This window comes from Pelophylax lessonae (genome assembly GCF_965119305.1).
Source record: "Pelophylax lessonae genome assembly, chromosome: 10".
NCBI lineage: Eukaryota > Metazoa > Chordata > Amphibia > Anura > Ranidae > Pelophylax > Pelophylax lessonae.
Window position 1 is genome coordinate 208,759,736 of NC_138777.1, and position 27,719 is coordinate 208,787,454.

The window sequence follows — 27,719 nt, forward strand, 5'->3', positions numbered from 1 at the left end:
ACACCTAGTCTGTGCAAATTGCATGCAGATGCATAGAATGGTGTCTAAATGACCACTCACTGTGAAAGTATACAAATTAAACATTTGGCCTTCCTTCAACACTGTATTATTAAAATGCTATGTACATTCCAAATAAATACTGTCGTGAATGAATCATGACAGACCTGTACCATAATTGCAAAAATGTTTATGAAAATATGATCCAGGCCTACTCACTTTTGCTGGATCATGACATATTTATTTAAGCTATTACATTTACAGCTGCATTTAAGGTATGTTTTTTTTGCATAATTATTTTGGCCCAGCTTGGACCATTGTGAGTATGTATAATCCATACCTGACCACTTGCTCGGCATGGGCACCATTCAGTGCCGGTTCACATTAGTGCGATCACAGAGATCTCGTGTAATTCGCTCCTAAAATTACATGCGATCTCTGTGCGGTGCAAATTCAGCCATACAGTTTGTAGTTTGCATGGCTGAATTCGCACCACAATCGCACTAAAAGACACACAGGACCTTTTTCTGGTCCGCAGCAGAATCGGATCGCATGGTGGTTCATACTAGTGCGATCTGATTCTGTGTGATCTGATCTGGGGGTGTCGTTGACTCTTAATTGACACCCCCAGCGTATCGCATATGGCAGTGTGAACTGCCAGGGGTGCAGATGCGATGCGGGAACAGGCTGTATATTCGCAGCGTTCCCGCATCGCACAAATGTGAACCGGCACTCAGAGAAGGCCTTACATTTTTTCCCAATGAATGCAAAGTATTATCTGATTGTATGAGGTGCAGATTGTAACATCACTGTCCAGCCTCTCCATGACCTTATCCAATAAGAGAACACTTTGAATTCCTTGGAAAAAATGCAAGACTAATTCTGAAAAGTGCCCATGCCAAGCAAGTGACCCACTGACCACTGGCTGCTCGGCACTGGACCCAGAAGAGGGTGAGAATAATTATAGTAGCAGCAGCTACTACAATGATTCTCCACTTCCACAGAGTTCAGTTATGTATTTAATATGTATACTTACATTGGTACAAGCTGTAACTATGCAAAAAAAAAAAAAATGCAAAAAAAAAAAAAAAAAACAAACAAACCTGGAATTCAAATTTATTCATCTTTTAATCAGTTAACCATCACAAGCACAAAGCATTTGAGGAAAATGTGAAGCCCATACGGCTAATCTATATACCTGTCCTGGGTGAGTGATTTAGAAAATACTGAAACCATTGGAACAGCAGTAAAGCCAGAAAACGTTTTGAGGTTCAGAGGTCAGTAATAGAAGCCTAAGTACTACTCAAAATTAGGGTTCCCTTTAAATATTTTTATGCTAGACATATTTTGAATAGCAAGATCTATCCATCATTTGCCACTAACAGAGGTAAACTCAAAATGAACTGGCTTCATATAATCTGATGCCACTACAACAGCTCGCTAGTGTTACAATGTATCAATATCTGTGGCAACCAGAACAGAATTGTAACTCCAGTGATTCATTTTGAGATGATTGTTGCATCATTTAGGCTTTGTGGTGTGCATGGCTGAATTGACATAACTGATGCCTAAAATATCTGTAACGATTAGGGAAAAATCAGCCACACAAATCAAACCTAATGGTCATAAAGTAAAAGAACATTGTGAGTCTTTTACCAGGAAAAATAGTCAGTTAAAGGGACTGAAAGATTTACTGACGGCTGATGATGTTGTTTTGGAAAAACGCCAGAAGATATTAGTTGTATGAGTCACTTGATCTCTCCTCCCTCATCTGCTGTCACAAATGATTCTTACCTAGTCGCACCAGCCGCAGGGTATACATACCGCAAGGAATTTATATATCAAGCATGTTATATTTGATCTACACGATTGTAATAAGATATACAGACACACAAAGCCTTTCTTATAAATAGGACAATGTATTTAACATACACCAGAAAGAGAGGAATCCATTTTAAAAAAAAAAGATTCCTTGTCTCTTGGTTCATAATTTAATGTACTTTCAATAAATTAGGCTAATGTATTGAATTTGGCTTCCCAATACACAGGCAGAATACAGAAAATGTACATTTTCCAGATAGGATGCAGCTGCCCAGGGAACAGAATGTGATTAGGCTTCACCATATGAAAAAGCACTGGCCTATGTGATGGCTCTGACTATATAATGTTACAAACCTGAGTAATGCAGCTGTATACATCAGTGATGGAACAAAACCACTGACCATGACTTTTTTTTTTTTACATGAGAAAATGACGTGGTGAATATAGGAATTAAAGGTCTGTGTGCCAAACCTGACTGAACCTATTATCCAATTATATTACAGATTTCACTCCACCTGTTCAACCTACCAAGGGACATTTATTAAACTGAAGCAAAAAAAAAACTAAAAAGAATTCAAGACTATAATAAAAAAGTATTCCTGCTTTTTTTTTTACTTTCCAAATAGCAATATGAATACATTTGTTTATTGACATTACACAGTAAATATAATAAAAATATGGTCACTTGAGAAAAATGTTAAAAACAAAAAGTGCCAATATTCAGCCCAAGCAGGCTTTTAGAAAGTCAGGCCTTGTTTTAAGAAACAGATATTAAACACGGGGGTTGATTTACTAAAACTATAAAACTGGAGAGTGCAAAATCTGGTGAAGCCATGCATGGTAGCCAATACGCTTTTAGGGCCGGTTCACACTGGTGAGATGGAGGAACCCTGCGAATACACTGCGGGTTCCCGCTTCCCCTGACTCGCAGGCAGTTCACATTTCCATATGTGAACTGCTGGGAATGTCAATACAAAGTTAATGACACCCCCAGATTAGTTTGCATAGCGCAGTGTGAACTGTCAATTCGGACACGAATCGGATTACATAGGTGTTAACACCCATAAGATCTGATTCTGGTGCGGACGAAAAAAAGGTCCTGCTCGACTTTGGAATGAATGCGATGCAAATCAGCCATACAATCTGTATGGCTGAATTTGCATCGCACAGATACTGCATGTGATTTGCATAGCAGTGCAGTGCAAATCACATGCAATCTCTTCCATCGCACCAGTGTGAACCGGGCCCCTTTTTACAAAAAAAAAACGGGAAGCTGATTGGTTTCTATGCAGAGCTGCATCAGATTTTGCACTCTCCAGTTTCAGTTTTAGCAACTCAACCCCTTTTAGAGCTAACAACATAAGTTGTCCATATAGTGAACTCTGTGTTGAGTTATTCACTTTAAGGACATAACAGAGGACAAGGGGGCACTCTTTACGACTGGAGGAAGAGATTAAACCTCTAAATATGGAAATGTTTCTTCCCAGTGATCTGTGAAAAGGTGGAATGGACTCCCCAAGAGCTGGTTCTAGTCAGCTCAAAAGATCGCTTTAAAAAAGGCCTGGATTCTTTGAGCTGCACACTGGACCATCCCTGGCCAATGTGCTGGGGGTGAAGGGGCACCGCCCCCCCCCATCCATGCGTCCGGCCCCTAATCTACATGAGGGGCGCCGGACGCATGGAGTTCAATGGGCTTTTTTTTTGCATCACCTGATTAGAGCCAGAGGCTCTAATAGGCTTCAGCAAAGGGTGGACCCGGGGCGCAGAGCAGTGCGCCCCGAGCCCACCCATTGTGTGACAATAGCGAATGAAAATTCGCTATTGTCACACGGATCTTCCTCCTGGCCAATCAGGAAGCGGGTCCGATACGCACTTCCTGATTGGCCGAAAGGCAAACCCCATGCCATTGGCTGGGGAGGAGGCGGGAGCCGGGAGGACTGAGAACTCCAGGAGACGCCGCCACGCCGGGGAACTGAAGCCGCGAGCCGCTGCTTGACAACACAGTAAATAAAACATTGAAATGTGCTGATAGTGAGTGTTCAGTGGATAGGTGTGTTATTTTGATTGTTCATGGACACAGAAATTCTTCTTGCTTTGACTCCTTGACCTTCTGGGAAGACATGCATGCCCTTACAGCATTAGCACTGAGGGACAGATCGCATATCCTCTGTTTCAGCAAGCTGACATGTGCTTTCCTTTGCTTGCCTATTGAACTTGGATTGTCTAAGTGAACCTGAAAATGTTGAATTGTGTTTTCTATTATATGGAGATGATGATGATGATGGATGATGGGTGTATAATACAATGATGAGGATGATGATGAAGGGTGTATTATATGGAGATGAGGATAGTGATGACGGGTGTATAATATGGAGATAATGATGATGGATGAATTATACAGTGATGAAGATGAGGATGATGAATGGTGTATTATATGGAGATGATGATGATGGGTGTATTATACAATGATGAGGATGAGGATGATGAAGGGTGTATTATATGTATTATATATTTTTAAATATTCAATATTTTCAATATCCTATGTGTATGCGGTATCTATATCTTGGCATGGCATGATGAGAAACCTCCAATCACCCCCCCCCCCCCAATTCTGTGTATAAAGTATTTTATGTATATATGTAACCTATATTTTGTATATATATATATATATATATATATATATATATATATATATATATTCTAGATAGAGTGGTTAGATGTACACATTGTATTTAATATATATATATTATTATTTTTTGATTCATCCTTTTACCCTGCTGATCTCATGTAGCCTCTTTGCAGCTACTTCCTCTCTACATACACTCCAGCAATGACTCGATGACATTTCTTGAGGTGTGGTTAAAGTTTACCGTGTTTTTTGCCGCGAAGCAATACCTATTACATTTTTCTTTTTGCGCCCCCCCCCCAAAAGATTTGAGCACCAGCCACCACTGCCTGGGACCACCTGCCACTAGATTCCCTGCCACACTCTATGATAAACCCTGTTTTTATTTTATGCTAGTAAGTGCCTTTTTATCTTTTGGCAATAAAAGTATTTTTGTTTCTGCACTTAGAGGCGCCTTCTGTTTGCTTTCTTTGTACCAGAGCTTGCTTCCCTCTTGGAGTTTCTGCCCAAGTGCTGAGACACGTTTCCCTAATCTGCATCCATTCCATTGTGGACATCTCCTCTGGCCAGAATCTGTTATCCAGAGCGCCCTCTATCTCCTCAACCTGGCCATAAAATACAATACCGCTGCTTCATATTCATGAAAATTACAGCTCAAAAAGCAGAATATTGTACTCATGATGAGCCCTTAAAGCCTTCATTGTCCCAACCAATCAACAGTTAAGCAAACAAAAAAGAATAATAAAAGGATGTAAGAGTAATAGAATGCAATGCATTTGCTATCCCTTCATTCTGCTGTCACCAAAATTTTCCAGTATTCCTCCCCACTTCAAAGAGTGTGAAAAGCAGTGTTAGCCCCCCAGCCCTCAGCATTTCTAGCACCGTCTGCAGGTTTTTACTAATGGACATCAGGGCCGCTGATAGGGGGGGACCACCAGCCCTCTTGTAGGGGGCCCGAGCACACAGGGGGGCCCAAACAAAGAGGGGAATTAGTGATGGACAACAAATACAGAAATCTTCCTCCAGCACCTGAATCTGATCTGTACCTCTCCCTGCTATCAGCTTTTATCTATTGAGAAAGAGACAGTTGTCCCTCACTAATCCCCCTCCCTTGTGTGCCCCCCTCCCAGTACGTATCTCTGCTCAGGAGTTTATTTGTAAATTGTAACTTTGTTTCTCTCTCTCTGTCTCTCTGATCACTGAGCTCCAACTGCACAGCCTGTATATTTTTCTCATTTCATCTTCTTTTTTATTTAACATAGCTTTTTTTTTTTTTTTAGATTTAGCAGGAATTATGTGAGTTATGTTATATTTGTGTCTTATATTACTGATTTTGTTGTAATTTTAGCTAAATATATATTTAATATTTTTTTGGAGGGGCCCTGCCAGGTAGTCTGTACAGGGCCCCGCGATTTCTAACAGCAGCCCTGATGGACATACTGTATAAGAGAAGAGCCACCCCCCATACTATAAATCCTTCCAGTTTGTAGAGTGAAAAAAAAACTTGAGTTTAAATTGACATCCTTTAAGCTAACTTTAATTATGAAATATTTCAGGTACCCCTGGGTTTCTTTTTCAGGGTCTCATTAAGGATGATTCAGAAAACAAAGGCGACCAGCAAGTATGATGGGGGAGGAGAACATTTACTATGCAAGACAAACATTAAGGCAAAAATCTGAGAAATTCTGCGAGAAGGCTGTGCTCATTAAGTCAAGTAATATGCACAAATGTAGATTTATGATCAGCCTATAACATCACATATGAGATGTAGGCAACCCATACCAGTAGGACCCAAACCCCTTATTCCCTCCTGGAATATTTTGTAAATACCTGTCGATTCTGCTAGTAAAACCACTCGATCTGCACTTTCTTTTTTTGGGTGACAGTGTTCCTTTGTCTGCACTGAAATCATAGCAACATTGTCACCTCTGCGGTCACTATAGCCACACTTAGCTCCACCTACAGCCTTTTAGATTGACAGTACATTGCTATATCAGCAGGGGCTTGCAGGTCTATAAAAAATTACAAGCATACCCTCTGCTCAGTCCATCCAAAATGGACTGCTGTCTGCCAGCATGCATGAGAAATCAAGATTCCCAGCTCCACCCACCGTTTTAAAAATAGAGAATTTACATATTATTTAACATGCCAAATTGCACAGAAAATGCCTATGTATCATTCTAAGAGGAAAAAAGAGCTAGAGGCTTTAGACAGACTTTGCCTTTAATGTTGCTATCCTTGAAAAATAATGATTATCATTTTTCTATATAAATTTGCTTTTGAAAAAACAGAATGTGGATTTTCAAAACTCTCAGCAGCCCCCTCTTGTGGCCATTGGTGTCAGTGAATGTTAAATGAAAAATGTCAGAGCTGATTATCGCAGGCATCCCAATAACAAAAATAATGGATTTCAACATCAGCTTGAAGGATTTGAGATATGAAATGGAAAAGAATGAAACTGACAAAGCTAAAATGTCTTAGGATTTAGTAACTTGACAGAAGAAACCAGAACTAAATTACCACAAAAAAGGTGGCTTGATGATTCATAGAATCAAAATGGTATTTATTCGAGAGGAGCCAATCAAGTGTTACACGAAACAGAACAGGAAAATCCTGACAAGTACAAGCTTCCATTTTATTCCCAGAAGTGAATCAGACAGAGCAGCAAGGCCTCCAATATTTCCTCAGTCATATTTCACGTGGATTTGATACAACACAAACACCTTTTGACAGTTGCTATAAAGAGTTAAGTTGCTCTGAGTCGCTAACTAGAAGTGGTCACGATAAAGATATCAAAGTAAATGAAATATGTAAATTTAAGGGGAATATTTATAAATCAGGAAATGTGACATTCACCAATCACTGCAGGTGTTTTAAATAACAATGATTGATCCATCAGTGGTGAATGTTTGTTAAATGCCACATTTTTATAAATATATCAGGTATCTGTATTTTGATAGAATGAGAAAATAATCTTAGAATGTTCCGTCTACTGCCTTAGGATTCCTTTCACTAATCATAATGTACCCACACTATGCGCCACAAGTCCCTAACAGTCCTATGCCTGTTTTGACTTTTCAAAAGGTCAGGCACAGCTACAGTATATCACAAAAGTGAGTACAACCCTCACATTTTTGTAAATATTTTATTATATCTTTTCATGTGACAATGGTGAAGAAATTAAACTTTGCTACAATGTAAAGTAGTGAGTGTACAGCTTGTATAACAGTGTAAATTTGCTGTCCCCTCAAAATAACTCAACACACAGCCATTAATGTCTAAACCACTGGCAACAAAAGTGAGTACACCCCTAAGTGAAAATGTCCAAATTGGGACCAAAGTGTCAATATTTTGTGTGGCCGCCATTATTTTCCAGCAGTGCTTTAACCCTCTTAGGCATGGAGGTCACCAGAGCTTCACAGGTTGCCACTGGAGTCCTCTTCCACTCCTCCATGACGACATCACTGAGCTGGTGGATGTTAGAGACCTTGCACTCCTCCACCGTCCGTTTGAGGATGCCCCACAGATGCTCAATAGGGTTTAGGTCTGGAGACATGCTTGGCCAGTCCATCATCTTCACCCTCAGCTTCTTTAGCAAGGCAGTGGTTGTCTTGGAGGTGTGTTTGGGGTTGTTATGTTGGAATACTGCCCTGCAGCCCAGTCTCCAAAGGATCATGCTCTGCTTCAGTATGTCACAGTACATGTTTGCATTTATTGATTCCCTCAATGAACGCTTGACACCTTCTGAACCAAATAAGTTTATCTTGGTCTCATCAGACCACAGGACATGGTTTCAGTAATCCATGTCCTTAGTTTGCTTGTCTTCAGCAAACTGATGGCGGGCTTTCTTGTGCATCATCTTTAGAAGAGGCTTCCTTCTGGGATGACAGCCATCCAGACCAATTTCATGCAGTGTATGGTCTGAGCACTGACAGGCTGACCCCCCCCCCCCCTTCAACCTCTGCAGCAATGCTGGCAGCACTCATACGTCTATTTCCCAAAGACAACCTCTGGATATGACACTGAGCATGTGCACTTAACTTCTTTGGTCGACCATGGTGAGGCCTTATCTGGGTGGAACCGGTCATGTTAAACTGCTGTATGGTCTTGGCCACCATGCTGCAGCTCAGTTTCAGCATAACATTATCTTTTACATTATACAAAAAAATTGGGCCAACTTTACTGTTTATTTATTTTTTAAATCATTAAAGTGTATTTTCTTTCCCCAAAAAACTGCATTTGAAAGACTTTGACGCAAATACAGTGTAACATAAAAGATTGCAACGATCACCATTGTAATCTCTAGGGTCTCTGCTAAAAACAAATATATATATTATATATATATATATATATATATATATATATATATATATATATATATATATATATATATATATGTATATATATATATATAATGTTTTTGGGGTTCTAAGTAGTTTTCTAGCACAGAATACTGATTTAAACTTGTAAGGTGTCAGAAAAAGGCTTAGTCTTTAAGAGGTTAAACTGCCCTCCTTTACAGACAGAAGTTCATTCCTTTGATCTAAAAGAAGGAAATGATACATTGTAAAGCATTGTATTCATAGTTATCTAGCAGCCTTAACAATGTTGATAAACATTGGAAGCTCTTTTTTGAAGGCTGTGAGTGAGCATAGAACAGCTTTGTAAGAATAGAGGACATGCCGTTTTAAGATCGTGAGGGGGGGGGGTGTGAATTGAGATTCTGATTTTTTAACGATTTAATAATGCAGCTCTAAACTGTATGTAGCTGCACTGTGTTCTGGGTGCGAGCTGAGGCTTCTCCTGTCTCATACTCAGAACACAGAAGAGTCTACAAAGGCGCTCTGCTGTTCCGAGCAAGCAATGTATTCTAGCAATGAATACAAAGCTTCCTCTGATTGGCTGAGTTGGAGAGGCGGGCTGATGATGTCACAACGTTTGACTCGGCTAGTCAGAGAAAGCTTCGTATTCATTGATAGAATAAATTGCTTGCTCTGAGCAGCTCAGCGCTGCTGATGTAGATTCTTCTGTGTTCCAGGTATGAGACAGGAAGTCTCAGCTCGCATCCGAAACACAGTGCGGTATGCTGTATATAGCCGCAGCTACATACAATTTACGCTGCACCTCCAGGGTCCTCACAGGTTAGTGAGGGATATTGTTTGGGTCAGCTCAGCTCAAACAAACTATGTAAAGTCTGTGGAAAGATAGAGTTCTTCTTAAATTGAACCATAGGTGTGCGCAGGGGGTGTGCCAGGTGTGCCTGGGCACACCCTAATCACTCAGTGTGATGCCAATTCCCCCTACTGCCCGGGCTCCCCCCGTGTTGTGCCTCTCCACCACAGTGCTGCTGGCTTCCCTCCTCTCCTCTCCCCCCGGCTACTGCGGGGGATGTTTCAGGATGGAGAATGGGGGAAGGAGCTAATCAATATGTCATTTACCATTCATTCACTGTCCAGAGGCTGCAGAGAAAGGCATGTGTTGCTGAGCTTTGGGGTGCACACCCTAATGCAATAGGTTGCGCACGCCTATGAATTGAACAAGATGAAGTTAGACGCTGATTGGCCCCAGCTGCATCAGATTATGCACTTTATGCACTTTTAGTAAATCCACCCCATGTTATCTACTTATTTACAGCTAACTGTTTTAGCACTTCTTCCTCCTCCACTTTCACAGGAGGATGTTGACCCCCTTCCAGATCCTGGCGTAAGAGCTTTGCCCATTCATTAAGGTCAGGGAGACCAAGGTGATAGCAAACACCAACCTCAAAATGTAACCCGCCACGGTGAAAAGGTATCGGACCAGAGCCGTAGCTCTCTTGTCCACAGGGTCCTTAAAAGATGAGGAATCATCCACTGGAAAGGGGCGTGGCCTTATTTAATCTGGAAACCTGAAAGTCCACCACCGGTGTAACCGTCATCTTCTTCAAAAGAGACTCCTCAAAGGGACATCTCCTGACAAAATGCTTCGGTATTCCAACCATGCGTTTCGGGGATACCTACTGACTAGCCACAATATTGTCGAAATAAGCAGGAAAGGGGAACATCTTAGTCAACTTAGGTGGCCTAAGGGTGCTGGTGCAACCGATGCAGCATCAGCTGTGTCCTCCAATTTTCATGCCTTTTCATGCGCAGCCGTAGAGGAAGAGAAACCATTCTAACTGTAAGAGCACTCAGGATGCATGGACACAGACCCAGTGTGTTGACTCACGTCCGTGGGGGCAATTTCCACCCCAAAGGAGGCAGAGGATACAGGTGAGGACGGTGGGCGCTTTTTGCTAGACCACTTTTGAAAAGTCAAATCAACCTTTGATACAAGTGACTGTAGGACCGCCGTCATGGCCACTAGGACAGACTGAAACCCAGAGGGTCCCACAGATTCTGAGAGTGGGTTAGGTGGCGATACCTGATCCAGGGACTCCATGGTTAAATCGGTGGCTGCCCTTAATATGCAAGGAAAATTTTTTTTTTTAAAAAAAACCCACCCATCACCATGACACCTCACACCCACAACAGCCCATGCAGCCCGAGGGGGGACTATGGGGGGGTAGGTGAGAGCGACCAGTACAGGGGAACCCTGCTAGTGAGGGGGGGGGGAACCATGAGGGGAGGAATGGCACAAAAGGGGTCTACCAACCCAAGGAAAGGCCTGCGTCCACCCCAATATTCCCCCAGAGGAGGGGGGGACACTACTCACTACACCTGTGAAACCGAGCGGGCACCATTCTGACCTGACAGTCCACCGCGCCATCTTCTAATGGGGGTGCTGTGGGCCAGAAGTACGCTGCGACTCTGGCCATGACCATTATCACGACCAGGGCTATGCGTCCTCGCGAGGAATTGTAGCCAGCCCCTGTCCAATGGGGCTATGTCGTGGCCAACCTAGCGCAAAGATAATAGTTGGGTTGCGCTCGCTGGCCAGACTGGGAAGACCATAAGGTTCTAGGATATCCAGTGCATTGCCCAGTCCAGCAGTTGATTGAAGTTCTCACAGAACAGAAAATAATAAAGGAAGAAAAAAAATTCCATTTAAAAAGGGAAAAAATGGCAGGACCGCAGATCCCAGCAGGGAACCAGGCCCTTATTCCTGACTAGGCAAAAAAACTGAAGTCCTATAGCAGGAAGTGGGAGGTATACCCCCTAGGATGGTCCTAGGGGCTTAGTCAAGTTTTGTTTCCACCTAGTCCTACTTCTATGGAGAGCAGCATAACCCCAGAGTCAAAGAAGATATGAAGCTGTGTCCGTCAATGAACAAAAGAGAAAAAAAGTTTTGCCTATGGTGCTACTTTAACTGTGGCTCCTTTCCTTAAAGCGGTTGTATACTCATAAAAAAAAAAAACCCTGCAGGACAAAGGCATAATGAGCTAGTATGCATCGCATACTAGCTCATTATGAAATACTTACCTTAGAACGAAGCCCCGACGCGGTCGTCTGGACAACGCTGAGGGAGCTGACATGCTCCCTCGGCGTCTCTTCCTGGTTCGGCAGCTCTGGCGCAGTGAGTGGCCGGAGCTGCGATGACGTCACTCCCGTGCGCATTCCGGCAAGATCCGGCAAGGAGCTCTGAAGGTCAGCCAGACCTTCAGAGCGCATGCGGCGCAGACGTCAGCGGCTGCATGCAGGTTTAATATCTCCTAAACCTGCACGGTTTAGGAGATATTAATTGTACTTACGAGTAAGCCTTATTATAGGCTTACCTGTAGGTAAAAGTCATATAGCGGAGTATACTACCGCTTTAACAGATATGGCTGTGTGGCAGAGCTGCAAAAACTAAGGAATGTATTTGACATACACCCAAATCTTTTGGAAAAAAAAAAACAACTTCCATATGTATAAATTCGTCTGAATATGTATGTGTTTGCCAGATTTTACCTTTAAATGATGCATGAGTGCAAGCAATAATTACCTTAATTTTACTTATCCCTAATGAAAAATTTAAACACTGTTTTTTCCTGTAATAAATGACTACATTATAGTTTTTGCTAAAGGGAAGCATTTTATGTATGCCATTAAAAATTAAATGTCTTGTGCAAGCATAAATTAAATTATGCAAGTGTATATTTCACTTGAAATAAAAACAAAAAAGTCGAAAGGAGACAAATATATTTTTGACAAATTAATCATTATATAGGGCATTTAAACATGTAATTTAAAATTCCAATGCTTAGCTCTGGTGCTTAACTGGGTCAGTGATTCATTGCTAATGCTTCAAAAATACCTTTCCAATGGGCCCAGGGTGAGAAGCTTGCAAGGGCCAATGCCAACAGCCTACCTGGTTATGGGCACAGTGGGCTCTGTCATTTCCACGCTACTTTCCAATTGGAAAATTATTGCTCAGAAATGGAAAGTTTGAAGTTGCAAAGTAAATAGATGGTTTTATCTGGGAAATAAACAGCAAGCTGCAATGTTGATGGAACTTGCGGCTTTTTTTTTTGGTGGCGCTCCTGTTGCTACTGTAAATTTATGAAGCAATTTCTGGGTGGAAGCAAAAATTAAAAATAGTCTCTGGTGTTGAGTGCAAATGCCATCCTTTAAAACAAACTGACTGCTGGACAAAGTAATAAAACCTTCCATCATAAGAAAGATTCCTGAACTATGAAGACTTAGCTGGAAGTGTATAAAAGGAGAAATCACAGATTTTATAGTGTGGACTAAGAGCGGAAGAGAGCCAGTTTCACAGCTGTTGCCGCACCCATGAGACTTGAATACACCATTCATGCTGCTTGCTTCTGCCATTGGGGGTGATTTACTAAAGGCAAATCCACTGTGCACTACAAGTGCACTGCAAGTGCATTTAAAAGTGCACTTGGAAGTGCAGTCATGTAGATCTAAAGGGGAAGATCTGGTGATTTTATCATCATATCACGCGCAAGCAAAAATGCGTTTTTTTTATTTTCCTTGCATGTCCCCCTCAGATCTACAGTGACTGCACTTCCAAGTGCACTTGTAGTGCAGAGTGGATTTGCCTTTAGTAAATAAACTTCTGGTGGATATCTTTACTTCTAGACAACAAATTGCCTTGTGGAAGATCCCATGAGGCATTAGTAGGGCCAACTAAGCACAGCAGCCAAAGCAATAGCCGGACCAGTGTTTATTCACATACTTATAGGAGGGCCGAAGCACAGTAAAGGAAATTTGTGACACATACAACGCAACAGTTCAGCAGTATTGCAAATAACTGAGCTGCTGCATTTCGATTTTTGTAAAATCATTCAATCGAACGGTACCCTTCTTTTTTTTTTTTTTTTGTTACAAATTTACTAGCATATTTGCATTTTTTTAAGCAGCATAATCAACAGGTTGTGATATGTTTTAAATTGGCACAGAACTACGGAGATGGGAGATACAAGCTAATAAAAGGCTCATTCACACAGACAGCAAGGGGATAGTAAAAGCAGGGTGTTGAGCTGCGATTTTTCTGCTCCATAACTGCCCATCTAAACAAGGGCAGAGAGCTGTAAAAATTAAATGCCATTTCATATTCAGTGGGCTGTACCACTGCTGAATGTGACCCATTCAAGCAAACGGGTCTGCGCTGCAAGTTTCCTGCACTGTGCAGTGAGTTATTTTTAGGGTTAAAACAGGCATCAAGGTGGTGACATATTGCTTCCCCACCACTTGTTAAATGCCTCTGAAAGGGGAGTCACACCTGATTGCTTTTCAGAGGGGCACCAAGGGCTGCCACACATAACAGCAAGCCCAAAGAAGTTGGTATATGGGGGGTGTTATATACCAGCAGAGGACAGCCTATGGGTGTAGCTAGGTGTTTTTTGTTCTGCCTAGTCCTACTCCTGGAGGAGGCAATACAACCTGAAGGAGAATGACAGGGCCTCTTTCTAGTTGCTGGCAACCATTTTCTAATGCTTGACCTGCGTCACACCATTTTAAATGTAGCCTTGACTTATAATGACTTGATTCAGTTAAGGTTACTTTAAGTCTTTAGTTAACACGAACAATGACCTAAGTAAATCATCCGATATGTTTTTTCAGTGTTCAGACACTTCAAGATAAAGATACATTCTCACACATTAACTTCCTTTGCTTTATAACACCTTCTGCTTCCTCTTAGTCTACTTTGAGTTATAGGGTCCAGACAAGGCGTATTTTGCAATTTCTAACGGACAATTCTGTATTAACCCATTGTCCAACTTTTGTGAGAACTTGACTCTTCATGAGTATCCACTCCCCCTCCCATCTGTATTTCCTGTTCAATACTGTGTATAAGAATTACCTCGCTTGCTGAAATAAAGTAAGAATGTTTTAGACTGATCACTGGGTACACGTGTTTTCTTCAACAGGATAAAACATTCTCCAGAGCTCTGCTTTATTTGCATAGAACAGACTAGACATTAAGTCAGGGACTTAACTTTAAATATATATTTAAGGTATCTAGGGTGAATATAAAGAGAAATCACCAACAGATTGGGGGCTCGTCCGGGATCGGAGAGAGAGCGGCCATCACGGGTCCAAGGATTCACCGGTCTGGGTAAGGAGATATTTTATTTTATCTGTTTGCCTGTCCGGTGGGACTTGGCCGGTTGGCCCTGGTTCGGTTCTTTGAGCCATAGACGCCAAACGCTCAGGGAGCGTGTTGGATAATAGAGCAGCTCTGGGAGACGCTCTGGATTTTTATATATATATATAGAAGCTTCAGGGGAGCTTGAATAATAACATATATATAAGGAGGCTTCAGGGAAGCCGGAAAATTTCTGTCAGGGAAAGATATTACATGTCAGTCTGTTCTGTGTAGAAAAACAAATACTTTCTTTTCTTGCTTCTATCTTTCTATCGCATAGAAACTGTAAGATTTAGAGTATAAGATAATTTGTTTGTGTGATCTAACAAAAGCTTATTTAGTAAGTAGATAAGTTAGTTCATCACGTGATTGTTTTGTTATTTCATTTTGTTATGCCATTTGAAAATATTGTCATATTGTAATGGAGTATTATATTGCTGGTTTGACATATATGGAAACTGTGTCTATAATTATATATGACTTGTAAAAATTGCGCCTGCTGACTGTTCATATAACACTGTTAGCGACAGTTTCATTATTACTGTAAAAATTGACTGACCGATCGTAGGTTATCAGACAAATCAAGATAAATGTTTATTATGTGTATTGTTTGTTTGTCTATAATGGTGGGAAAGCCTTCTTGATAGCCACTATACCTGGGAGTATAAGGTTTAATATACATACACCAAATGGCTTTTCAGGAGGGTTTCTAACCATAAAGAGGGTCTAAGGACCCAGATACATTTAAGTGATTTTGTGAATGTGTAAATCTTAGAGACGTGTTTTGTTTATGCTTTTGTGAAATTATACTGAAGGTTTGGGTCTGATGCTGGCCATACATGATACAATTTTCTTATAATTTTCAGTGCAGTTTTCTTGAAATTTACCTTCAGCTATGTAGTACAAACCTCTGCCTAAATTGAATGCAGATGAATATGTTTAATTTTGACCTCTTATGTGGTTTGTGGTGGATCTAACAGAAAATTGTACGATAAAGAGTTGTCCGGACATGTGTGGCCAGCTTTAGAGATATTAGGATACAAGTAAATATTTTAGTAAATATTTAGTTGTAATGTAAAGTACATGGAAAAGGCGGGGAGAATTGGTTTATTTATGCCCCGTATTAGTACAATTAAAAAAAAAAAAAAAAAAAAGCTACGTAGAGCTATTAGAAGTGAAAGTGAAAGTCTTTAAACATGTAGATATAGACCACAGCGATTGCCTATAGACAGAAGATGGGTGAGACTTTAAGAGTTTTGGGCTGCAGTTAAATGTCATTGCTGAGTAGCACAGTCTTCTAATTCAAACATTTGTCCTTAATTTAAAGTCACAGTACATGTTAATTGTAAAACAGCAAGTTTCTGATTAGGCTACTAAAACTTTGTAAGGTTTTCAAAAAGCCATAACAGAGAGCGATGCAACTGGCTCTTTTGATCTGTCTAAAGAAAAGCAGCCTGTCAGGGCACATTTCCAAGGACCTTATCAGAAGAGGCAAATCAAAGAGTAGGACATTTTCAACATAGGCCCCCCTATAATAATAATATTACCTTACAAATACCCCTGACCACACCTGCACCCCACAGTTTCATTCTCCAAGGCAGGTGTAGTTTTCTTCGTAATGTCAGACGAGCAGAAAATGTTTATGTGTCAGACACATTTAAAACTAGTACATTTCCTTACACGAGGGGAAAAGAGGGGGGTCACTGCTGCAAATGCACTTCTGCATTAGTTCCCTAATTCAGAACAGTCGTAGAACAAACGGTCTCAGCATTCCCATACATATGCAATTATTTTTATAGAATTTTTTTGAAGTTTTTCCATTTATACATTTGTGCCCATCTTGTATGAGCGTAGTAATAATGAATAAAAACACTATTTTATTAGAAGAAAAAAAAATATATATAAATTGCCGTTGTCGGCAGGATATTTTGAAGTTGTTTTTTTTATAGAATTATAGATAATGAAAAATTATATTTGGCAAATGATCCCCTATGTGAAGGGGAGCCTTCCTGCAAAATTTTGAAAATTGGCTACTTGCCAAGAAAGCGTTCAAATGTCATATCATTATTCTTGTTATAGCTATGGAATTTATTTTTGGACAGAAAGAGTTACCGCAATTAGTGTGACCATTGGACCCTGTTGGCACAGAGCCAAAAGTTTCAAATCAGATTAACTTTTTATCTGATTGTAGTTTTTAAATTATATTTTATGGGTATCCTCTATTACAAGAGGGGAACCTCTGGCCAGATTTTTGTTAGAATGGCACGGAAAAAAAAAAAAAAAAATTTTTTTTTTTGAAAATTGGCACTAAGCCAAAAAGTTTTTTAGTTCTTTATCTGATCATAGTATGCAAGTGGTATCTGATGTGCCATCTCTACTGACAGCCATACCATCCGATGCTACCCACTGTACAGTGATTGGTTTAAGTAGTGTGTTTTTTTTCAAGCGTCCTATTGGACGAGGAGACACAGCCATCTTTGTTTCTTATTATTTCAGTTCAGGTAACTTACCTGGTGTAGAAATGCCTTAGGGCTATAAGTGGACAATTCAATTGTCCACTCTATAGTTCTCCAGACCATGCAAGAGGGGATGGACACCTGCTCATGGGTCAGTCCCGCTACAATATGTATATGACATATGTAGTCACTCTGTGGAGGCCAGTCAGAGCGAGTGAGTTTATTGAAGAAATGTACATGTATGTGGACACAAAGTGTCACAGGAATAATGACAGTGGTGTCAGGAAAGTGTTGTGGTTTTGTTCTCACAGGTGATAGTAGAGTCAGTCACAGAAGAGCTGCTGCTCTAGTGGGTCTTGCCAGCCCACAGTGGGTCTTGCCCGCCCACAGGATCATTGCTTGTTATGGATCCAGACTGCTCCTATCTATAATAACATTTTGAGACAAACCACAGGTCCAGAAATATCACAAGAAATGTTAAATGCGTTTATATATCTGAAAAATGCTATGATTGTAGCGTCTGCACTGGGCCTCCCAAATCATGGAAAAATGTTTTGTGTTTATGCAAGGGACAATTGTAAGACCATGACAGGTGTACTTGCCCAGGAGTATGGTGGTAAACTTTGCCCTATAGTTTTTGTCCAAAGATGGTCGCAGTTCAGGCCTAAAGGCATGCCTGAAGTGACTCTGAACATAGCACAAAGCATCTTGTGAGATGGTAATAGGGATGGCCACATCACTTGCCCTAGGTAGGCCCCAGTTTTAAATGGGCTACTGGTATTAAAGGGTGTGTTACACCACAACATGATGTATAGGCAGCCATAGAGGGAGCAGAGGATGTTTTTGTAGTTAATTTCCTGCTCCAAGCCAAAAGATCACACATTATTGAAGCTACAAACACATACTACAGAACAGGTTTTAAGGACTTGGGTGATGTTTTAGAAAAAGTTGAGAATAGCCTTTTTCTAAAAGAGGGGAGCTCTTGTGTGTATCCCCGCAGCTAGCACCCCACTGTTTATTGCCTAGTATTATGGAATAGGACACAGGGGGTGGGAAAGAACATATGAAGTATTACTGAGAGTTTAGTGCAAGCATATGTTGCTAGGTGCATCACCTGTATTAGGAACAAACAATCCAAACATGAGCATCTCCAATACCCATCAAACCCATTCACACATCTACAAATAGATTTCACATATAGGCCCAAAGCAGGGAAGAAATAAGAGTTCTTTTTAGTCAAATAGTGGACGTGTTTAGCAGATGAGTGGAAGCTTTTAGGACCACAAAAAGGGAGATGCCCACACGGTGGCATGCATTCTCAATCAGGAGATTATTCCTGGATGGGGGTGCCTGCCTTGAATTAGGCTTAATTATGCTCCAGTTTTCATATCAAAAATATGCCAGGAACTAGTTAAAATCTTGAAAATAGATTATTATCCGCAGAGTTCAGGTATAATGGAAAGAATGAATAGCACAAATAAAGAGTAATTGAAACGTAAGAATCAAGTGGAACGGAACGAAAAGTTGCTCGCACCTTTTCTTTTCTTTTTACAGGAAAATACCCATCCCTTCAGAAAAGGAGACGTGGTAGTAGTGAAGCTGCTGCCCAAAGCAAAGAAGCAAAAGGATTTCGCTTACGGCCCAGAGACCACCTTGGTAGCAGTTACCAGGACCGCTGTTTTGACCGAACACAGCCCTACTTGGATCCATGCCACTAGAGTGAAGTTGGTGCGGACAGGACCGGAGCCAGAGGATCCAGACGCAAGCAAGAAGGTACTAACGGGGGCAGATTGCCCTGACCTTGAACAGGAGGATCCAGAAGCAAGAGAGGTACTAACGGGGGCAAATTGCCCTGACCTTGAACAGGAGAGTCAAGAAAAGGGGGTACTGACAGGGGCAGACCGCCCAGACCCTGTAGAAAATGACTTTTCCAGTTGCACCGGACTCAGGCAAAATATGGCTGCTGATAATCCTGATTCCATTTTCAGTGTTTTCCCTTGTATGGACTGTTACTAGCTGCATCTATCACCCTAAAAATTTGGGTGTCATGAGAAGTATATGCGGACCATACCCTGCATATGAGACGCATAACAGAACAAAGAGAGAATTGAGTATTGAGCATAATGTAGATGAGAATCCACCCACTTTTCATAGTGAAATGGTACTAACAAAATTTAAATATGCTTATGCTAGGAAGTCAGGTTTTGTGAAATGTTGGATATGTAGCAAACTCCATCCAGAAACAACCCGCATCCCTCTTATTGCTGTTCCTTTGACTATTACCCAGTTCCTTAATGAAACCTCTGCTACTTTAACTAATGTGCCAAATAATACTAATATCACCTTCCCAGTAGATGGTAGAAGCCATTTCCCAGACTAGTGTTTCAGCCTGGGAAATAACACACGTGTTAACCCTTGCATTTGCAAAAGGTCAATTTTTAATATTACTTCCTGCCAAGTCCCATTAGGAGAATCATGTTCCCTGTTTGACATATCAAGTCCTAGCTTAAATAAGACCATAAGGGATAATTACCAGAATTTCTCTACAAACATACAACAAATACTGGACCACCTTGTGATTGCAGTACAAAATAGACGCCTACAAGAATATATTGCCCAAAGACCCTTTTCACTGGGAAAGAGTATATATGTATGTTGTGGGAGGGAATGTTACCCCTGGGTCCCCCTCCATGTCTCAGGGTGGTGTTATTTAGCTTCAGTGGTCCCAATCATGGGAGTTGTGGACAATGACAACAATGGGCACATGCTTGAAGCAAGTGCTCATCCAAGATACCCCTTAAGGCATAGAATAAAAAGGGAATTGTTCAGCAAGGGAGACCTCGCGTGGGCGTGGCTCCCTTCCTGGACTGGGTGGTCAATCGATATGATGAAAAAATTAAATAATTATTCTGGAATCATTGATGAGATAATGGAAAAGAATTCAGATGATATTAAGTTGCTAAATCTTGAACAAAGGGCCATTAGGAAGAAGTTAGAATTACATGATCTAGCCATAGAAAGTATGAGTGCTGCCCTCACTGGCCTCTGTGAGCATACTGAGGACTATGAATGTTGCACTTGGATATGCCAAATTATTATGACATAATTGCCCAACACAGAAAGGAGGTCAATAAGTTGCAAGAAGAGGCCCGTAACATTGCTAAAAGCTGGGATCCCTTTGTAGGTATGGGGGGTTTTGGTTTTGGAGGAGTGTTTTCCTGGTTAAAAGACATTGCTATGATGATTGTGATGATTTTACTTTTTCTATTATTTTTTATATGCATGTTTTAAGCTTATTATGTGTTTAATCGCTAAAACCACAAAGACCCCAGACTCAGCTAGCAGAGGGGGATCTTATGTAAGTTTGTACTTTAACAGAGATGCTGAAAATGTTGACACATTTCTAACAGCTAGACAAGGTGTGCTGATCAAACAAACCCAAACCCCTTTTGATTACCAGGAATAAGTAAAGTTTTATAAAGCCAAGAAAGCTAAGTCTACCATTTAGGTGGGCAGGGTTAGGTCCTTATTTGATTATACTAAGGAAGCCAAGGACATTGTCGCCTAACCTGCTATTCCTTTCCAGAGAGGCCTTGTGTCCTCTGATGACACCGTATAAATGATAGGAAGGAAAATCATGCATGTGTAATTATGATTTTCTAGAGGGGATTGAAGGAGAATGACAGGGCCTCTTTCTAGTTGCTGGCAACCATTTTCTAATGCTTGACCTGTGTCACGCCATTTTAAATGTAGCCTTGACTTATAATGACTTGATTCAGTTAAGGTTACTTTAAGTCTTTAGTTAACACGAACAATGACCTAAGTAAATCATCTGATATGTTTTTTCAGTGTTCAGACACTTCAAGATAAAGATACATTCTCACACATTAACTTCCTTTGCTTTATAACACCTTCTGCTTCCTCTTAGTCTACTTTGAGTTATAGGGTCCAGACAAGGCGTATTTTGCAATTTCTAACGGACATTCTGTATTAACCCATTGTCCAACTTTTGTGAGAACTTGACTCTTCATGAGTATCCACTCCCCCTCCCATCTGTATTTCCTGTTCAATACTGTGTATAAGAATTACCTCGCTTGCTGAAATAAAGTAAGAATGTTTTAGAACACATGATGATCACTGGGTACACGTGTTTTCTTCAACAGGATAAAACATTCTCCAGAGCTCTGCTTTATTTGCATAGAACAGACTAGACATTGCTATTAAGTCAGGGACTTAACTTTGAATATATATTTAAGGTATCTAGGGTGAATATAAAGAGAAATCACCAACACAACCCACTAGTTATGATTTATGGAGCGCTGTGCCCATCAATGAACCAAAGAGAAATAAAAATTCTACACAAGTACGTATTCTTAACTCAGTAAAGTACCAAATGGCCCCACTGTATGTAGGAATATAGCTACCCTCCCTTGCTCGCTCCCGAAATGGACAATGGGATTTGCAGTGTACATAGAGTAGTGCACATAACCACATCTAATTTGTTAGGGGGAGAAGGAGAGGTTCAGGAGCTCACATAGGATTTTACAAAGAGGTAGAAAAACACAGTAAGAAATTATTTACTAAAAAAAATAGATTACATTACTATTAAAGCAGTCAAAATAAAAACAAAAAATCAGCACAAGAGACAAAACTAGTCAGTAATATGTGTCCCTTGTGCTGATGCCTCTTCTGCATCTATGCACCCCCATTATCATTAAAAGAACTGTGGGAATGGTCAAAGACTCTCATCAGGAAAGCACAACTATGCCCGTCCTTTCAGCCCATCTCCTCCGTTTACAGATGCGGGTACTTCTATGAAAAAACAATCTATGAAAGAGGGATGCATTGATGATTGAAAGGCCATCCATTCATAAATTGCTAGTCATTTATAGAAGCTGTAGTACCATCTTCTTTGAATGGAGGAGCTAGGCGAAAAGGGCAGGTGTAGCTGGGCACTCTTTATGAGAACCTGCTGTACCAGAAGATTGTGGTGGCAGAGAGGGTGGGGGGTTTCATCAATAGACTTTCTCTAATAGAAGAGGCATCAGCACAAGGGGCACATCCTACTGACTGTAAGTTATGTCCCTTGTGCTGGTTTTTGTGGGGTTTCTTTTCTTTTGACTGCATTTAGGGTTTAAATATGCGGATATATATTAATAATTTTTGGTAAATAAGGATATTGTTTACTGTCACTTTAAAGACATGGAGAACAACTTACTTTTTGTTTCCTAAAGAAAGTACTGCAGTGAGGGTATGTGCCCATTATACATATCAAAGGATAGAGCTACATGACTCAACAGACACTCCCATGAAACACCTATAAGGAGAAAAAAGGCAGAGATTTCCTTTCTGGTTCTCAAAAAGGGATGAATACGTAATAATCAATCAGTCATAGCGATATTACATCTTGGATGCTGATCTTACTTTATAACAATTCCCAGAAAGGTTTTATCTTGTGAAACTCCTACACTGTAGTTTCATTTCCAGCAAGGGGGACTCTGTACTACCTCATTCATCTTCTCCAATTTCTCCAAAAGACTAGAGCCAACATGAATGAGTGAGTTATTCCTCCCAGGAGAAATAATACATATACCCTGTATATATTTTGATTCCGTCTGCATACATGTGACTGCACTATCACACATTGCTGGATAACATAAGTAGTGGTAACCAGCATTCTTTATTTTCCTTCACAAATAAATGGATTATTCCTCAGGGCAGTGTTTTTGTGCAGACCAGGTGTCTGCAGAAATGCTGCATTCACAAGATCCAAGTACCGGACAGGGTTTGGAAGCTGGTGCGGCGATAGCTTGTGTTACAGCGCAGCTGAGGAGTTACTGCACTTCCTTGGTTACACCCAAACAAGTTCCCGTACACTGCAGGACACAGTACATGGTTCATATACCACTCGGTGCTGTATCCTGCAACAAGATCTTTCCGTCCAGTCTACAGATAAACATCTGGAAGTGGAAGCAGGCCTCATCAGGTGGAGAGAGATGGAGTTTGTATATTAGATGAATCCGCAGGGGATCTCACTGTAATCCCTCTCCCATGTGCTCACAGATTTCAATTAAACCCAAAGTTTATTTCAGGATAAGCAACAATGTTGAATGAACGTATGATACAAGTGTGTGTCATAGACTGCCTGACATGTACAGCAATCCCGGCAACTGCAAAAAAGCAGCCTATACTAGTCCATGGTGGCCTAACCAAATCTAATTATACAACTGTGCATCCAAACAGCCAACAAAACCAATGCTGACACTTTTCAACTGAAAAGCAAAAGTACTGAGAGAATACGAAAGTTTTTTTTGATATTTACTCAAACTTGGACTTACGTAAGCATACATATTCCATACCTGGATATGTAACGCTATAGTATGCGGAACCACTGTGGAAGAGGAGAATCTCTGTAGTAGTCAGTGCTACTACAGTGATCGCTGCAGTCTTCCAGGTCCTGTGCTGAGTTTATGCCCTTCTGCATAGTGAGCTCAGGGGGTGGGGGTGGGGGGCCTCCCTTGGCACCACCACCACTATAAAAATAAACTAATAAAGATACAAAAATATGGAGATGTTGATGCCATTTTAGGGATCTGCACTCTCTTTTTAATGGCTGTACATTAGAATAACTAAACTATAACAAATCAAGAGAGTGAAACCACAGAACGCTATAGTATGTAACAGCACACAAGACTAGCCACCAGTCATTTGTCCTTTGCCTGTCTTTTTTGGGCAGTGATTCCACAGTACAGGTCCTCTTTAAGCCTGGTACACACACAGTGAGATCAGACGAATGATTGTCTGTTTTTTTTTTGCATGATAGTCTCCATATCGAAAACTAGGAGGTTAATAAAGTTACAAAAATTCTCATACGACAGAATAAAAATTTAGAAGTGATGTAAAGTATTGTATTTGTATTGTATTTTTGGGGGTGAAAATTGTACGGATTAAACGCAAATTGTACAATCTGGTATCGTACGAGAAAAACTATCAGTTATTTGACTGATTGTGTGTCCTAAGCTTTAGGCTCCTTTCACACGGAGTCCGTTTTGCTCAGCGGGGATCGACCCACCGATCCCCGCTGAGCAGGCAGATGACAGCTCCGTCTCTGCTCTGTGTGCAGAGATGGAGCTATCAGATCCCTGGTCTCCTCTATGGGAGATCGGATGAGAATGGACCGCCTGTCCGTTTTCATCTGATCTTATCCTATCTGATCTTCCAGATGGATGGAAAATAGGGTTTCCATCTATCCAGATTTCACAGACAGGATCGGATAGCAGCGGGTGTCAGTGGAGATGTCTCCGCTGACATCCGCCGCTCCATAGGGCTGCATGGAGCATCCAATCCAGACCGCATGAAAAACTGACAAGCGGACCGGATCGGAAAGCTCGTGTGAAAGGATCCTTAAGATGGCTGTTCAATTTCCTTTAGCTTTACCTTCAACAAAGTAGTGCAGGGGCCTGCCTGACTGCATACAATTAGAAAGTGTTTAGGTTTGACCTCATATCATTTGGTATTGGTAAATCTAAAGGAAAGTTGTACAAGAAAATTGTATGACGTGTAGCCAGCTTTAATCAGTACTGTTATGGGGGGGGGGGGGGTGTTGAGGGGGTTTTCACAAACACTCCTGGATGCTGGGAATGTCAGGTGAAAGCAATCCAAGGGCAACACCCATATTTATAATGCAGCACGCCAATCAACAAGCATAAATGGGCCCCTCAGTGCATTTTACACAAACAGAGCATTTAGCGATCCAGCTAGTATAATAAAAATGGGATTTTTGACTTACCGTAAAATCCATTTCTCTGATGTTTTTTGACGGACACAGCTCTTCGTCCTCATGATTGTAGGGTTATGCTGCCCCCTACAGGAGAAGGACACTAGGCAGAGAAAAGCTTGAGTACAACTATGGGGCAGTCCCTGGAGGTATACTCCCACCTTCTGCTATAGGTATTCAGTTTTGTAACAAGCAGTGTGTGAAAAAAAAAAAAAACTCCAAGATGGGAGGGTGCTGTGTCCGTCAAGAACATTAGAGAAATGGATTTTACGGTAAGTCGTAAATCCCATTTTCTTTTTCGTTCATTGACGGACACAGCTCTTCATCTTCATGACTGTAGGGACGTCCCAAAGCAGTGTCAAACATGAGGGGTGGGAACAGCAGATAAACTTCCCAAAGGCTAAACATAGCCAATCAGGTAACATGGAGCTCAACTGAAAAAAAAGACCCTCAAAGAGGACAATCCTCTAAACAGCAGCCTGCAAAACATTGCGGTCAAAAGAAGCATCTGCAGATGCCAACGCATCCACTATGTGAATATGTGCACAGACGACCAAGTGGCCGCTTTGCAAACTTGCACCACTGACGCCTAATGACGGAAGTCACAGGCAGCATTAAACACCCTAGTAGAATGCGCCCTGACGGAAAGGAGGAACCTGACCCTTAATAGAATAAGCCTGAATCACAGCCTGCCTGATCCATCTGGAAACGGTAGCAGCAGAAGCAGCTAGCCCCTTGCGAGGTCCATCTGTGAGGACAAACAGTGAGTCTGACAGTCGAAACGACTCCATAGCTGCCAAATACACCCTGACTGCCCGAACCACATCCAAGGATGCAAGGCAACTTCCTTTAGGATGCTTAGGCTTAGGACACAGGGAAGGCAACACAATGTTTTCATTCAGATGGAAATTGAACGATGGACATGGCCGAAGAACCACTTTATAAAACTATGTGAATGTGTGCACAGACGACCTAAAACTATGTGAATGTGTGCACAGACGACCAAGTGGCCGCTTTGCAAACTTGCACCACTGATGCCTAATGGTAGCATGGCCATGGCCGAAGAACCACCTTATCCCTGTGAACAACTAGATAAGGCGAACACAAGACAGTCCTGCCTGATCAGACACCCTGCACGCCGAAGTAATAGTCACCAAAAAGGCCACCTTCTGGGACATTGTAAGCAGGGGAATCTCCCAAATATTTTCAAAGGGCAGTTTCTGAAGAACTGTCAAAACCAAACTGAGGTCCCGCGGCGGCAATGGAGAACGCACTGGGGAGCCACTAAGGAGTGAGGCCAACGGACATTGAAAGAAAATCACCAAGGCCGAGACCTGGCACTTGATGGCACTCAAGGCCAAACGATGCTTGACCCCTCACTGGAGGAAAGCCAAAACGAATCACCAAAAAGGACCGAGGGTGAACCTCAAGAGACTCACACCACGCAATGTACGTCTTCCAAGTACGATGGAAAATCCTGCTGGAAGTAGATTTTCTAGCTTTTAAAAGTGTAGGAATTACCGAATCAGACAACCCTCTATCCTTCAGCACCTGGCTTTCAACAGCCAGGCCATCAAAGCCAGCGACTGTAAAGCAGGATGGAAGATCAGTCCTTGAGACAGCAGATATTCCCCGAGAGGGAGTCTCCAAGGAACATCGGCGACCAGCCGTACCAGATCGGCGTAATAAGAGCGACAAGGCCAGTCTGGACCCACTAGAATGGCTGGAATCCCTTCTGCCTTGACCCTGCCCAGGAGTCGCTGAGAGGAGGAAAGGAGTATATCAGACGGTAATGACTCCAGGAAGCCACTAGGGCAGTGATGATGAACCTTGCCACCCCAGATGTTTAAGAACTATATTTCCCATGATGCTCATGTGCTCTGCAGTCTACTTGAGCATCATGGGAAATGTAGTTCCAAAACATCTGGGGTGCCAAGGTTTGCCATTACTGCACTAGGGCATCTGTAGCATTGGCTAGAGGGTCCCCAAACTGTGCCACAAACCTCTGAACTGTCCTATTTCCTGTCAGAGGCAAACAGGTCCACCTCGGGAGTCCCCCACCGGAGACGCAACTGACTAAACACTTCCGGATGAAATGACCATGGCTCCCTGGTCCAACGCCTGTCAACTGAGATAGTCCGCCTGCCAATTTTCCACCCCTGGAATGTGTACAGCAGAGAGGGCTGGAACGGACCATTCTGTCCACCTTAGAATGTCAGCTACTTCCTGAGCCCCAGCGCACTTTTCGTGCCCACTTGGTGATTGACATAGGCCATGGCCATGGCATTGTCCGATTGAATCCGTACCGGACATCCCTGGAGATGAACTGTCCAATGATCCAGGCAAAGCCTGATCGCTCAGAGCTGCAGTACATTGATTGGTAGCCTGGACTCCTCCAGAGTCCAGACCCCTTGAGCACAATCTGTGCCGAGGACGCCTCCCCACCTGGATAGGCTGGCATCTGTGGTGACAACCATCTAGTACAGGGGAAGAAAGGATTTTCCCTGAAGAAGTGCCTAAGAACGAAGCC

General features: G+C 41.7%; 1 protein-coding gene across 2 annotated transcripts in view; it reads right to left on the minus strand.

The window, feature by feature from the left end:
• BANP (BTG3 associated nuclear protein) overlaps positions 1-27,719 on the minus strand; it is a 645,526-nt gene that overhangs the window by 337,085 nt on the left and 280,722 nt on the right. The gene's annotated exons all lie outside the window — the stretch shown is intronic.